General features: G+C 43.2%; 2 protein-coding genes across 31 annotated transcripts in view; both read left to right on the top strand.

Moving 5' to 3' along the window:
* LOC144586791 (uncharacterized) overlaps positions 1–11,451 on the top strand; it is a 168,235-nt gene extending 156,784 nt beyond the window's left edge. Inside the window, exon 2 of the mRNA XM_078385602.1 lies at positions 11,379–11,451. The gene's annotated coding sequence lies outside the window, so the exon portion shown is untranslated. The remainder of the gene's footprint in view (positions 1–11,378) is intronic.
* SGCD (sarcoglycan delta) overlaps positions 1–15,794 on the top strand; it is a 631,892-nt gene that overhangs the window by 358,574 nt on the left and 257,524 nt on the right. The gene's annotated exons all lie outside the window — the stretch shown is intronic.

The raw sequence follows: 15,794 nt of genomic DNA, 5'->3' as shown, positions 1-15,794 counted from the left end.
CTCTGTGCAGTTATTAATATTTCCTGTCATGATTTACGAACAAACCAATGATCCAGGACTGAACTAGAGGGGGGGGGGTATTATATGCAATAATCTGTATGAAGCCGTTTAAGGCAGAGTAACAAGGTGCTGATCACGTAAATAAGCTAGTGAAATAGAGTCAGCCACCAGGAAAATAGTTTTTGGCTTTATGGACTTGTAAGGAGACAGGCAAAGAAGCAATAAATGGGTAAGAATCAAGGCTGGTAGTTTGCTAACCTTGATAGAATCCAACCTGGCTTCCTTTTAAGATGGCAAGTTGTGGTCAGTGTCCAGAAAAATGGATTTTGAAGCACTGTGTTTGTAAGAGTCATTGAGTCGTATCTATATCTGTATCTGTGTATCAATATATCTATGCATTTTGCTGACTGGCTGTCACCCAGTCACATGACAGAACACACAACCCAGACATGCCATAGCACATGATGAACAGCCAGTAAGACCACATGTGCCACTTACCATGATTTGCAATTTACACTGTAGACTTCCAACAGGATTCTTGTCTATGAGGTTAAGGGGTAGAAGAAAGTATGTAAATCCTTGCTTTGTTCATTCTCATGAGAATGAGAAACCATTCCTCTTGTTACTCGCCTTGAGAACGAATAAATGTTGAGAAGTCTTCACATACCTGAGCAAGAGTGAAGGAAAAGCTTTATTGGCTAAATCTGGATGGAAAAGAAAATAAGGGGGAAAAATATCAACAGAATATAAGTTTCCAGAATTGGTTCCATAGTGGTAGAATATTCCTTTCAGTATCCTAGGTACCTGGGTGGCTATGCTGGGAAGTAAACAGGTAGCAATATTCTTAGTATCAGGAAGGGTAAAAAGGCACGGCAGAATTCTTGGTATCCTGGAAGTTGTAACTCTGATGATACTCAGCTCTCCAAGAATGTTCAAAACTATTCTGAATGCTGTATGTATAGGAGAGTTATTGTCTGTTGCAGTAATAGGGAGGAGACTCTGACCATGCCAACAGAAATGTAGGTGTTACCTAATGCTATGAGGTAAGCAAAAGGGTGTCCCTGGATTAATTCTGGACAAGACGGAAGTTCTGAGGGTGGGGGGCCCTGTGGATGGTGGCTTGGGAAACTCCCTCATGTTTGGGGGAGTGGCCCTGGCCGCAAAGAGTGGGGTCCGCAGCCTGGGTGTACACCTGAACCCGATGCTCACCATGGAAACGCAGGTGGCATTAGTAGTCCACACCGCCTCTTTCCACCTTTGGCGGATTGCCCAGCTGCAACCTTACGTAGACATGGGGGTGCTCACTACCTTAGTACATGCGCTTGTAATCTCTAGATTAGACTACTGTAACGCACTCTATGTGCGGCTCTCTTTGAAGCTGATGTGGAAACTTCAGGTGGTGCAGAATGCGGCGGCCAGACTCCTTACTGGAGTGAGAAAATACCAACATATCTCTCCTACTCTGGCCATGCTGCACTGGCTGCCCATACATTTCCGCATTGACTTCAAAGTGTTAATGCTTACATATAAGGCCCTAAATGGTTTAGGACCCCGATACTTGGCGGAACGCCTGCTCCCAACTAGATCGACTCGGATCACCTGCACGAGCCAGGAGGTGAGGCTGAGGAGCCTAACGCCGAGGGAAGCCCAGAAGGAAAGAACACGAAACCGGGCCTTCTCAGCGGTGGCTCCTCGCCTCTGGAATAACCCTCCTCCGGTGATTCGTGCAGCCCCTACGCTGGGCACTTTTAAGAGTCAACTAAAAACATGGTTGTATGTTCAGGCGTTCCCTCCTGTCAATATTTAATTCTTTCTTTATTTTTTCTTTCATTTATTATTTGTTTTATTATTGTATATGTTATGGACTGTTTGTAAGATTCTTATGTTTTATCATATACACCTTATTGGAAGCTGCCCAGAGTGGTCGACCAGACCAGATGGGCGGGATATAAATCAAATAAATAAATAAAATAATTAAGAATTAATGCTTGTCAGGGCTTTAGGGACCCTTGTCTACCACCAATACCAGCTGCATACATACACCGCCTTTCCAGCTACTGAATTTTGCTTAACGCACGGAAGAAAGAGAAAGGGTTAATATGTAACACTGAGCATAACTACCGCTTCAAATGGGTGCATGTTGATTCTCATTTATAACTGTCTGTCATTTCCTCTCCTGCTCCATTTTCTAAGACACACTTTTCTCTCTGATGGCTTTCCACACTTGGTTACAAGAGCTGTCCCTTAGAATTCATTGTGAGTTATGCTAACCTGCCACCAGCTTCAACAGACATATACCAAAGGATGTATTATTGCTCTACAGAACATCCTTCTTATCCTTGGAAACAGAATAGGACTGTTGTACCACCCTAAGATGAAATTTTGCAAATGTATGTTCATGAGTGGGCCCTTTCGTTGATAGCCTACCACACTCTGAAATGTCCTCCCAGGAGGGGTGTGCATGCTACCTACACTGTTCTTTTTTCAGGGCTAAGCAAACACCTTTTGGTTCTCTTAGGCTATATTTGCTATACATAGTCCAGCTGTGTTTAAACATTGTTTTTGTTTCTCTGGATTTTTCAGATCCTTATATTAGTTGCCTTTAGTATTTAAATCTTTGCTATTTTAAATGGTGCTTGGGGTGGTGTTAGTTTTTGTTTGTGTTTAATTATAGGCAATAATTAAAGTTGTATACGTAATACAAGATGTATACATGAATCAGTAACCAAACAAAGTTTCTGCTCCCTCTGCTACTACCATAGCCACTATCTGACCATTCCTTGGTGAGACCAGGGGCAGGACCCTCCAAACTGTGAGCCCTATTTTTCAAGAAGTGGTGCTCGTGGTTCGTCCTTTTATTCAGTTCGATTTTTAGTGCAATAAAGTAAAGACACAACATATTGTCCTCTCGAAATTAGTGTATCAATAACAGATGAGCAGGATGGGCCTATACTGATTCTCAGGCATTTTTGGGAAGAGCTCTTATGTCATATAAGAGTTAAGCCTCAAAGTGTTTCCAGGATGTGGGAAACAATGCAGATAAACTCATAGAATCATACAATAATGGAGTTGGAAGGAGCCTATAAGGCCATTTAATCCAACCCTCTGCTCAATGAAGGAATCCAAGTTACAGTACTACTGACAGATGGCTGTCTAACTTTCCCTTGAATGCCTCCAGCATTGGAGTACTCACCATCTCCTGGGATAGTTGGATTTATTGTCATACTGCTCTAAAAATTAGGAAGCTTTTCCTGATATTCAACTGAAAATTAGCTTCCCGTATTTTGAGCTCATTATTATGTGTCTAGCACTCTGAAATAATGTAGAACAGATCCTGCCACTCCTATGTATAACTACCTTTCAAGTACTTAAAAAAATGCTATATCTCCCCGTGTCTTATTTTCTAAGGCCAAACATGTCCAGGTCTTTCTTTCTTTCTTTCTTTCTTTCTTTCTTTCTTTCTTTCTTTCTTTCTTTCTTTCTTTCTTTTTGCTCATAGGCCTGTCATAATCCTTGTTGCTCTCCTTTGAACTTCTTCCAGTTTATTGGCATCCTTCTTAAAGTGCAGTGTTCAGAACTGAACATGGTACTCAAGATAAGACCTAAGCAGTGCTGAATAGAGAGGAACTAACAGTTCAAGGGATTTGGAACAGTACTTCTTTAAATGCAAAATACCATTGGCCTTTCTTACAGCTGCATTGTAGTATTGGCTCTGTGAGTACCACCAAACCGTCCTCCAGGGGTATTGGCAGCTGCCAACTGTACCAGAAATAGTTCCATGGGGTCCAAGTTATGAAAATGTTCAAGAACAGACATTATTTCAACTGAGGAAACAAAAGAAACTGGAATATTGTCCTTAACTCCCCCGGGAGCTTCCTGGAGGGTTAGTTATGTTTACTAAATCCTCAGGGATTTTCCTTTCAAAAGGATCCCCTGCTAAAGCCACAGGTTGTCCTGAAAGTCCAAGCCTTAGAAACGAGGGGTGAAAATGAGTCCCCTGGTTGCAGCCCTTTGAAGGACAACTGGTATAGCCAGATGGGGTTTATTGGTGCCTGCTTCTCTGATGAGCAGTCATTAATAAAAATATTGAAGAGCACCAGGCCCAGGACTGAGCCTTATAGCACCCTGCTTGTTGCCTCTTCCCAGTTTGAGAGGAAGCTATTGATAATCAGTCTCTGAGCACGAGTCTGCAACCAACTGTATATCTACTCAGAAGTTGTTCTATATAGCCTACACATAGGTAGCTTGGTAATCAGAATATTATGGGGCAGTTCATCAGAAGCTTTGCTTAAGTCAAAGCTTTGCTTTGTGTTTACTATCACTCAGGTATTAGTTCCTTTTTAACATTTGTATAGTTATTGTTTTACCTTTAATAAAGGTAAAGGTTCCCCTTGACAATTTTTGTCCAGTCGTGTTCGACTCTAGGGGGCGGTGCTCATCCCCGTTTCCAAGCCATAGAGCCAGCGTTTTGTCCGAAGACAATCTTCCGTGGTCACATGGCTAGTGCGACTTAAACACGGAACGCGGTTACCTTCCCACCGAGGTGGTCCCTATTTATCTACTTGCATTTGCATGCTTTCGAACCGCTAGGTTGGCGGGAGCTGGGACAAGTGATGGGAGCTCACTCCATCGCGTGGATTCAATCTTACGACTGCTGGTCTTCTGACCCTGCAGCACAGGTTTCTGTGGTTTAGCCCGCAGCGCCACCACATCCCTTTTTACCTTTAATATTGTCTTTTAATTATGTAACCTGCCTCTTTAAACTCATTGTTCTTAGCTTTAAATATTGTCTTTTAATGATGTAAGCTGCCTTGGGTCCTTTTTAAGGAGAAAGATGGAGTAAAAATATTTTAAATAAATAATAAGAACCCTATATACGTAGACTTGAGTACATAACCTTGTTAAGCGTTGACTATGGATGCTTCTAGATTGAGAAATCCTGCTGCTCAGAATGAAAGTCTTCTAACTTTCTTTCCTTAATAGAGTTTTTTTTTTACTAGTGACAAGCTACAAGAAGCCAGATTTAGGTTGTTTATTAAAAAAACCTCTTAACTCTTATAACAGTACAACAATGGAGCCAATTACCTCAGGAGATGGTGAGCACTCCAACGCTGGAGGCATTCGAGAGAAAATTGGACAACCATCTGTCAGATCTGCTTTGATTTAGATTCCTGCATTGAGCTGGGGTTTAGGCTCAATGACCTTACAGGCCCCTTCCAACTCAATTATTTTATGATTCTATGAAAAAAACCAGACACATCAAATAGATTTAGCAAATTGAACATTCCAAGACCACAATAGACGTGTTTTCTAGAAGCACCCATTGTTTGAGGTGTGGGAAGAAAGGGACTTGGGGAAGAGGGGGATATGCAATACCACGGAAATATTTCCAGTCTTTCAGATGCATTCTTATGTGGTGTCTGTACTCGATCTACATGTATTATGTGAAAGCAAACATGACTTTATCATTGTTTGTACATCTGTCAGGAAGACCAGCCAGTGCTGTTTTTTTTCTGCCCTTCTATCTATTTTGCATAGCAGAAAATGACTGAAAATATTTACTGCTGTATATACACATTATAGTTTCAGAATGCACAGAAAGCATTTGTCTTTACCTATTAAAGATAATGGCCAAAATACTGCTCACATAGTTACATTTGCAAACTGGATGATGCCAACATCTGTCACCTGTACTATCTAATTAAAACTAATTAAAATCTTTTTGTCACTCACCTTCAGGTTTCAAAGCTCTCTCAGGTTCTGTTTTACCCTAGGGAAACCTCAGAGCAAGAGTGGGGGAAGACTTAAATAGTCAAAAATTGCTGCCAGAGCACTGCAACAGGATTTTAGCCAATGTGTGTAGAAGGCTTTAGCAGCAGGCCTAACTGAGAAACACCTGTTGTGCATAATAATGATCAATTCCATCAGAATCTGTTATCCAAAATGGCAGTGCAGGAAGCTTAGCCCTGGTTTCCTCCTATATAAATAGAGAAAACTATTCAGTGGGTTAAGCCCAATGTTACACTAGTGGCAGCTTTTCCTCCCTATACTGCCAGATGAATTGCTCTGGTGGGTTTCTTGGCCCTCTCAAGCGGGTTTTGAAAAGCAAAAAGAAAGAACTTTTGTCTATTCTGCCAACAGAAGTGATTCTCACAGTGCCATGGGGATCCCATTTCTTACTGATATTCTTTCTTCTGTAAGGATCTGCCTTACCTGAAAATATTTGCTTTCTAGAATTCAGTAGGAAATTGGATGATAGCTATTTCCCAGGGAAAATTAATGTCACATTTGTTGCTGTTTCCATTTTGTTGCTCCTCTCATCTTAAAAGTACACTTGTTCAGATACTGCAGTCAGGACAAATTGATAGTTCAGATACTATAGTCAGAGCAAATATCATTTCAGTGTCCTGAAACAGGAAATCAAGAAGACATTATTTCCTTGAAAGTAGAAGCAATAAAAAGAAGAAGAAAAGATAACTTGAGAGGCAATATGTCTCTGAGGTAAATAATGGGAAATGGTTTGATTCATGGTTTTTATTATTTATGTTTACATTTTTGTCATTTGTGATATATTCTACATGAGTTTAACTTTTGAAAGCCATCTCATATAAAAGCAACTTCATATAGCGCAGAGGGGATGATGGGACTTGGCATTGGGCTGTCTGTATAGATTTGAAAATAAAAACTGAATGCTCCATTGATGACAAGGACTTGTAAAGGAGTATATTGGATTTGTGAGCAAAGTGGGCTCAGTGCTCCATATTGTATGTTTTGATGCTGACTTTATGCCTCTTGTGAACATCCAAAAATGCATACTGTCAGATAGCATATGCTCAGCAAGTAGGACAATGATGAAATTTAGCAGGTCAAAGTATTAAATTCTGATGTTACATTTCTTAGAATTGTTTTCATGTATTAAGAATGTGAAATGTATATGGAAATAATCACATGAGACTATCAGGAAAGACAAAATAATTCAGATGGAAGCATGAGTCTATGGAGCAGAAACAAAAGCTGAGGTTAAATACTTTATTGTGCCACTAATTAGACATCACCTTGCCGACAAAGGTCCGCATAGTCAAAGCTATGTTTTTTCCAGTAGCGATGTATGGAAGTGATAGCTGGACCATAAAGAAGGCTGACTGCCGAAGAATTGATGCTGGAGGAGACTCTTGAGAGTCCCCTGGACTGCAAAGAGAACAAACCTATCCATTCTAAAGGAAATCAACCCAGAGTGCTCACTGGAAGGACAGATCCTGAAGCTGAGGCTCCAATACTTTGGCCATCTCGTGAGAAGAGAAGACTCCTTGGAAAAGACTTTGATGTTGGAAAAGTGTGAAGGCAAGAGGAGAAGGGGACGACTGAGGACGAGATGGTTGGACAGTGTCATCAAAGCGACCATGAATTTGACCAACTCCGGGAGGCAATGGAAGACAGGAGGGCCTGTCGGACATGACTGAACGACTAAACAACAACAATAAGTCACACAAATAAAGCTAGCTGCTGAGGTCTTCCTAATGCTTTAAACATTAAGGAAAGAAGAAGAAAGAAAAAATCTCAAAAGTCTCTCCAAAATTCTGGCTGGATGTAGTGGCCATTGTTCTTGAAGGTAGATTGCTAGCAAGACAAAATGATTGCAGATTTTGTGTTAAAACAACAGTGAAACCAATTGTAGACAAAAACCTGCAAGTGCCACTCTGTGGATCCACTCATTACACTGGGGAAGCATGCAGACCTCTTCTGCTTGGCTTGGGGCAGAAAAATGGGGAGCAATGTAGTCCCAGGATCAGGGGATTTTATTTTAAGAGACTGGCAAAAGCTGACTAATGTTCTGCAAAATATGTCCATGTATTCAATTTCCAAAAAACGTCAGGCTGCTTTTGTAGCACCTTTGTTTTGGTCACAAATTTTATTCCAGCTTTAGTTTTTCACCCACTGAAATCCTAAGAAATTGCCATGCAATTTTTGTATTTGAAAACAGAAGTGATTCTTTATGTGCATATCATTTTGGCTATATTTCAAGGAATGAAGATGAATTCTCAGAAAAAAACAGAGTAAACATTATCAGGGTAATCTCTGGTTGTTTAGAAATAGGAGGAAAATGGCAAGATGTAAATGTTAATATTTCATTTTACTCTAAGAAATTATTGGTAACATCAGCATTCTGCTTTATTTAACAGTGTTGTATAGTATACCACTCAATAAATAGTAACAATTATTCCTTCTATTTCAAAGAAATAGATGCCAAAGACAAGAGGAAAATATCAGTAGTTAAATCCTATACATTGTGTCATCATTTGTATACTGTATGCTATATCTTTACAAACTAGAACTGTATATAATAACAATTTCCTTCTGCATCTTTCCATTTTCCTCCATGCTGGTTGGAGCTGAGCTGCTTTCTTTCATTATTTGTACTCTTCTGATTACAAAACTCTCATCTGTGTAGCAGATCTTTGCCTAAGTTGGTCATGGCATTTTCTTCTGTGCTCTGGACTGAGGGAGCAGCAGCAAGGGGTGGGGCAAGATATATTATTAAAGCCAAACACAGATAGTTTAGAACTGTAAGGGCTTGAAATTATGACTGCTTGGCTGTAGTTTTGCCATTTACATAGGAAAACTAGAAAAGCCATGTTTTTGTACAGTTTCCAGGGAAACTTTTTGTATACAGTTCAGGAACAATAATTATGCTTTAAAATCAGAATAAATGTGTAGCACAATTTATTCTGTTTTATTTATTAGTTACATTAGTAACATGTGCTGTACATTTGAGCTTTACTCCAGTAAGTTCAAGATGGTTCACCTTATTCCTGCTTTATCTTTACCACAGTCTAGGAGGTTTGTCCGTCTGAGAGAGCCCAAGGGATTGTGAATTTTGACAACTTAAAGGAACTTTCATCTTTATTTTCCTAAGTCCCCATGCAATGTCACTAAAGTATACTAGTTCATTCCCATCACTTGCCATTCATGTTAACATAATTATAGTTTTACCTGGGATGGTTAACTAGCAATGCATATCAAGCGCACTCTACCAAATTGGAATATGGCATCAGCAACAATAGTCTTATGTTCTCCTTCTTGGCAGCAGACCCTGAGAGGATTTCTATGTTGCATATAAGAGTACTTTTGGTCTTGAAGTTGAAGTTGTGTCCATAAAGTTGATTCACACAAGAAGTATTCCAGGCCAAGTTCAACAGCCCACAACTTGCAGGAGAACGGGCTCAGGCTGAACCCGGACAAGACGGAGGTGGTGAGGGTGGGTGCCCCCGCAGTTCGGGATTTGGGAAATTCCCTCTCTTTGGGGGGGGGGTGACCCTGCCCGCCAGGGATGTGGTTCGCAGCTTGGGGATCCACCTGGACCCGGCGCTCACTATGGAATCCCAGGTGGCGTCGGTGGTCCGTACCACCTTTTTTCATCTGAGGCAGATAGCCCAGCTGCGGCCCTACCTTGATGTGGGGGCGCTCACTACCTTGGTACATGCGCTTGTAATCTCGAGATTAGACCACTGTAATGCGCTCTACGTGGGGCTGCCTTTGAGGCTGCAGCGGAAACTACAGGCGGTGCAGAATGCGGCGGCCAGATTAATCAGTGGGGTGAAAAAATATCAACATATTTCACCCGCTCTGCATTGGCTGCCCATCCGTTTCCGCATCGACTTCAAAGTGTTGATGCTCACGTATAAAGCCCTAAACGGTTTAGGGCCTCGATATCTGGCGGAACGCCTACTCCCACCAAGATCTACCCGTGTCACTCGTGCGAGCCAGGAGGGGCGGCTGAGGGGCCTAACGCCAAGGGAGGCCCGGAAGGAAAAGACAAGAAATCGGGCCTTCTCGGCGGTGGCTCCTCGCCTCTGGAACAACTTACCTCCTGTGATTCGCGAGTCTCCCTCGCTGGGTATCTTCAAGAAGCAATTAAAGACATGGTTGTTCCGGCAGGCCTTTCCATCATACACCTTTTGACCCCCCTCTTCTCTTTCTTTTGTCTGATTTATGTATCACGTGATTTAACGTAGTGTTTTTATCTCTTAGAATTGTTTATTTACATTGTCTTGTATTACTTTGATGGTTGTTAGCCGCCTAGAGTGGTCCTTCCGGACCAGATAGGCGGGGTATAAATCAAATAAATAAATAAATAAATAAATAAATAAATAAATAAATAAATAAATAAATAAATAAATAAATAAATAAACTAACTTGTAACAACCACACTCCAAAATGATTGCCTCTCCCACTGGCAAATAGAAAATAAGGTCAGAAACATCTGTGATGATGCTAGGACTATGGAATGGAGTAATATCTTGTACTATGACTGATGTGGTTGCAACAATGGAAGGAGAAGAGGGTTTTGGTCTTGCTACTGTGAAATATTTGGATACTCTCCTAGCTCTGCCACTGAAATAAGGTGGTGCTGTCATTGACAGCAGGGCTCTAGTTTTTTGAGCAGCTTGATTTTCCCTCCTCCAGATGATGAATTTGGCTATTTCTGGCTTTTACGTACTAAGCAGCTAATGGATTATGGAAAGCTAGCCGATCCACATTTGTGTGAAAACTGAAAATGTATTCTTTTCAGAAGGAATGGCAACTGAAGTGAGACATAAGTAGGTTAGCGGAAAGGAGGGAGAGATACTGCATACCAAAAGTAGATTACTTGTCATCTTCACAGCAACAGACTTTGCAGCAATCAGACACAGCACAATACATTTAATACAATGCAGTATATTGTAAACCTCAGATAAGTACATCAGATGATTTTGACCCAATAACGAGCAATTTTAAGGACATTTTGGTTAGCTAGCAGCGGGTCTTCCATAGTACACGTTGAGGGGCATAGGCTACACTGACATGGGTGTGACGTTGCTGTTACATACAGCACTGATGTTACCTGTCTGTCATAGGTTTGGAGGGAAAGTTCCATCCTATGGGGAGTGGAAGGCGGGACATCAGGAGGAGGGGCTGTACTGTATAAATATGTGATGCCTGTGTGGAGAGTTTATGAGACACTGGGAGACACTGGGTTGTGACGAAGCAGCAGCTGGGAAGAAGAAGCTGTTGTGGGAGTCTGTGTGTCAGACAGGGTACTTCTGTGTGTCAGAGTACCAACCTGATAGGTTCAGGTGTCTGTTGGTTAGCCAGAACTGATAGGTTCAGGGTCTGTGCTTCAAGTTGAGGGTTCTGGGTGAACCAAACTGTGTGTATGTATGAGTGAGAATAAGCCACGTTACTTTATGTTATTCACCTGATCGTTTTATTTTACCCTGTTTGTTATTTAAATAAACTTCATTCTTTTGTTTGTTAAAAAATCCATCCCTGGTCTGTGTGACTTCTTACAGGGAATGGTTGGTGGCAGCTTAGTGTAACTGTGTGACATATCCCAGTAGGTCTGGGTTTGTCACATTGATTGGTGTCCAGCGTGTGGGATACGACTGGTCCAGTTGTCCAGCGGTCCAGCAAAGCCTTGGCAGGTGTGCCCAGAGCAAGGGGGGTCTAGTCAGGGACAGTCTGAGGCGCGTAGGTAATCTTCTAGGTGTACCTCACGGGGAGGTGCGCTAGTAGAAGAACGTGCCAACTGGGGAGACTTAGATTAAGGTGCTCTGAGGCAGCCTAGTTTTGGCGGGAAAAAGCTGAGGCAAAACTGCGTAGTAACAGTGATCTAGCTTGCCAGCTGAGAGGCCCAGCAGAGGGGGGTAGGCTCTGACTCGATACTGTTGCAAGTTAGTGCTGTAGAACAGCAGCAATCTCTAGGGAAAGCTGGTTCTGAGGCAAGAAGGAAAAAAGTGGTCGTTTTATTCTGAGGCTTGACTTTTTAAAGCAGCCTGTTCTGAGGGGGGATTATGCCCTTGACTCGAAGCCAGATGGCAGAAATGAGTGAAGTGAAAGACCCCCAGATTGACCAAGGTTCTGAGGATGAATTTGGCTCAGTGCAAGGTGACAGCACAGGAGAGCAGAACCCAGAACTTAGAAAAATGCTCATAGCCCAACAGCATGAACTGAGGATGAGGGAAATAGAAAGGGAAGAGAAACAAAGGCAATGGGAAAAAGAAGAAAGATTAGAGAGAGAGAGAATGGAGAGGGAAGAAAGAATGGAGAGAGAGAAAATGGCGTTTGAATTAAGAAAATTGGAACTGATGAACCAGAACAATAATAACAATAGGGATTCTGAGGGAGGCCAACTGTCTAAAGCTGACCTGAAGAAATTCCCTGTGTACCACAAGGGAGATTGTCCTGAGGTGTTCTTTTCCCTAGTGGAAAGAGCGTTTGTGGACTTCTCAGTGAGGGAAACTGAGAAGATGACCATCATGCGATCTTTAATCAGTGGTAGCCTGGCTGAGGTCTATGCCGAGATGCCTGAGGAACTGATGAAAGATTTTGCAGAGTTTAAAAAACTGGTGTTTGCCAGACATGGGATAAATGCAGAGCAGCTGAGACAAAGATTCAGGTCCCTCACCAAGAAACCAGAACAGACTTTTACCCAAGTGGGGGCCCAATTGGTGAGGCTGCTTGAGAAATGGCTATCGCAGGAAGGGACAGAGACCTATGAGCAGCTTAAAGACTTGATAGCCCTGGAACAGTTCTATTCAGTCCTGCATGGGGAATTGAAATTCCAGGTGAGGGAAAGGAAACCGAAATCTGTGGCAGCAGCCGCAGAGATCGCAGATTTTATTTCCCAAATAAGAAAGCCCTTGGGTGAGGGGAAATCTGTGGGTAAACCCAAAGAAACCTACAGCAAGTACTCTCAGGGACCAGGGAAAAACCAGCAAGGGGGAGGGCCCCATGGTGAAGGGAAGCCCTCAGACATGAAACAAAGACCTCAGATTTTGGAGGGAAAACCAAAACAAGATGAGAGAGAATCAAAATACACCAGAAAATGTTATTTCTGTCAGGGAAAGGGTCATCTAATCTCAGAGTGTGAGAAATTAAAGCAGCTAAAAGGAATGGTGCCTCAGGAGTCTAGTGGAACCAAGCCAAAAGCTGTGTTCTGTGTCCAGAAAGAGCAAGGCTCAGTGTCACTGAGGGAGCCTGTTGCCATGACTACTCAGTCTGGAACAGCTACCTCTGCTGATCAGGCTGAGGAAAATGGTCCTCTTGTGGAGGTAAAACGCTGCTTGCTGGTGAAAACAGATTCTCAGTTGTTTGAGACAGCCGGGGTGGACGTAGGAATACTTGACCGTCAGTATAGGGGGCTGCGGGACACTTGTTCCCAGGTAACCCTGTGCCATCCAGATATCATCCCTAGGGAGTTTATAATCCCAAATGAGAGCATGAAGGTGGCAGGGATTGAGGGGCAGGTAATTTCTCTGCCAGTAGCAGAGGTACCTGTCAACTTTCAAGGCTGGAGGGGAGTTTGGAGGCTAGCGATTTCATCGACTCTGCCAGCAGCCGTGCTCGTGGGAAATGACCTGGCTGAACATGTGAAACGGGTGCTAGTGATTACACGCTCACAAGCCACCACAGGGACAGTTCAGGGGGGTAATGATGAGCCAGAGACGGAAGCAGAGGGGAGTTCAGAAGCTGTGGTGGAAACCTTAACCACAGACAGCAGATTTGGACAGGAGCAAAAGGCAGACGCCACTCTCCAAAAGTGTTTTGAACAGGTGACTGACGCCCAGCTAACACCTGAAACCCCAGTGAGATTTCTGGAGAAAAAGGGGATTTTATATAGAGAAACCCTGAGGAATATCTCAAAAGGGGGAGATGGGATCAGAAGTCAGCTGGTGGTGCCTGAAAAGTATCGCCCCATGATCTTACAAAGGGGGCACTCTGACATGTTTGCTGCACACTTAGGGGTGAACAAAACACAGCAGAGAATCACACAGAATTTCTACTGGCCTGACATAGGGAAGCAGATCAGGGAGTTCTGTAAACAATGTGATGTGTGTCAAAGGCAGGGGAATAACCGCGACAGGACCAAAGCAAAGTTGTGCCCTTTGCCTGTGATTGACACTCCTTTCAAATGCATAGGGGTGGATATTGTGGGACCTTTGCCCAAGGCCACAAAGAGGGGGAACAGGTTCATTCTAACAATTGTGGACCATGCCACAAGGTATCCTGAAGCCATACCCTTGACTAATATTGAAACTAACACAGTGGCCGATGCTTTGGTGGGGTATATGTCCAGGATGGGATTTGCCTCAGAGATAATCACAGATTTGGGCGCATCGTTCACATCAAAGCTCATGAAACGCTTATGGCAAATCTGTGGAATAAAGCACAAGGAAACCACTGCCTATCATCCTGAAAGTAATGGGTTAACTGAGAAGTTCAATGGGACTCTAATGCGCATGATTAGGGCTTACTTGGCAGAGAATCCAAACAATTGGGACCAGAAGCTGCAATCCCTTTTGTTTGCTTATCGATCAGTGCCACAAGCCAGTACCGGGTTCAGTCCATTTGAACTTTTATTTGGGAGAAGGGTGAAAGGGCCCCTTGATTTGATCAAACAAAATTGGGAGCAGATCACCCAGGATGACCCACAAGACGTTGTGACTTACATAGACACCTTGATGAATGACCTAAGGAGAAATCTAGAGCTGGCAGCAGAAAACCTGCAAGCTCAGAAGGTCAGACAGAAAACATGGTATGACCACAAAGCTAGAGAGAGGCACTTTGACCCAGGGGAGGAAGTGCTTTGGCTTAGGCCCTGCAGAGAGAATAAACTGCAGCTCAAATGGGCAGGACCATATAGGGTCATTTCCAAGATGTCAGACCTGAACTACCTAATAGAGCAGGAGGAGAACCAAGCAAGGAGGGTGGTTCATGTGAATGCCCTAAAACCCTACTACAGAGGGGAACAGAGGGTTTTATTCGCGATAAAAGCAGCTGAGAGTGAGGAAGCGGAATTACCCTTCTGGGAGGGTAGAGGGGAAGTAAAATACAACCCAGAGGAGGTAAAGATCAGTCCTGCACTCACCCAAGACCAGCAGCAAGAACTAAAAATGCTGCTTAGTAAATATCAACAGGTGTTTTCCAACAAGCCGGGGATAGTGAAGGGAGTGATGCATCGGATCCACACAGGGAATGCACCCCCGCAGGCAGTATCCCCATACCGAGTAACGGGACCCTATAGGGACAAGGTGCGGAAGGAGCTGGACGAGATGCTTAGGGAGAACATAATTGTCCCCTCTTCTAGTCCTTGGTCCTCTCCGATAGTCCTTGTGGACAAGCCTGATGGGAGCATTAGGTTTTGTGTCGATTACAGGAAATTAAACCGTGTAACCACTCCTGATGCCTACCCAATGCCCAGGCTAGACAACCTGATTGAAACCATAGGGGGTTGTCGGTTCATCTCATCATTGGACCTGGTAAAGGGATATTGGCAATTAAGAATTGATCCCAGGGATCAAGAAAAGACTGCCTTTTGCAGCCCTTTTGGTCTCTATGAGTTTCGAGTCCTGAGCTTTGGTCTCAGAAATGCACCAGCCACATTCCAAAGGCTGATGGACCAGACCTTGGCAGGGCTCAGTGACTTTACAGTGGCCTACATTGACGACATAGGGATCTTCAGTAATACCTGGGAAGATCACCTGTTACACCTGGAGTTAGTGCTGCAGAGGTTAAGTGCAGCAGGGCTAACAGTAAAGGCCAGCAAGTGTCAGCTGGGTAGCCCAGAAATAAAATACTTGGGTCACATGGTAGGGGGAGGAATGATAAAACCCCTGGAGGCCAAAATAGAAGCCGTTCGTGATTGGCCTAGACCCAACACCAAGAAAAAAGTCAAATCATTTCTTGGGTTGGTGGGCTACTACAGAAAGTTCATCCCGAGGTTTAGCGAGATTGCGGCTCCGCTGACCGATCTG

This window comes from Pogona vitticeps, chromosome 2 (genome assembly GCF_051106095.1).
Source record: "Pogona vitticeps strain Pit_001003342236 chromosome 2, PviZW2.1, whole genome shotgun sequence".
Taxonomy (NCBI): Eukaryota; Metazoa; Chordata; class Lepidosauria; order Squamata; family Agamidae; genus Pogona; species Pogona vitticeps.
This window is presented reverse-complemented; position numbering and strand designations above follow the sequence as displayed.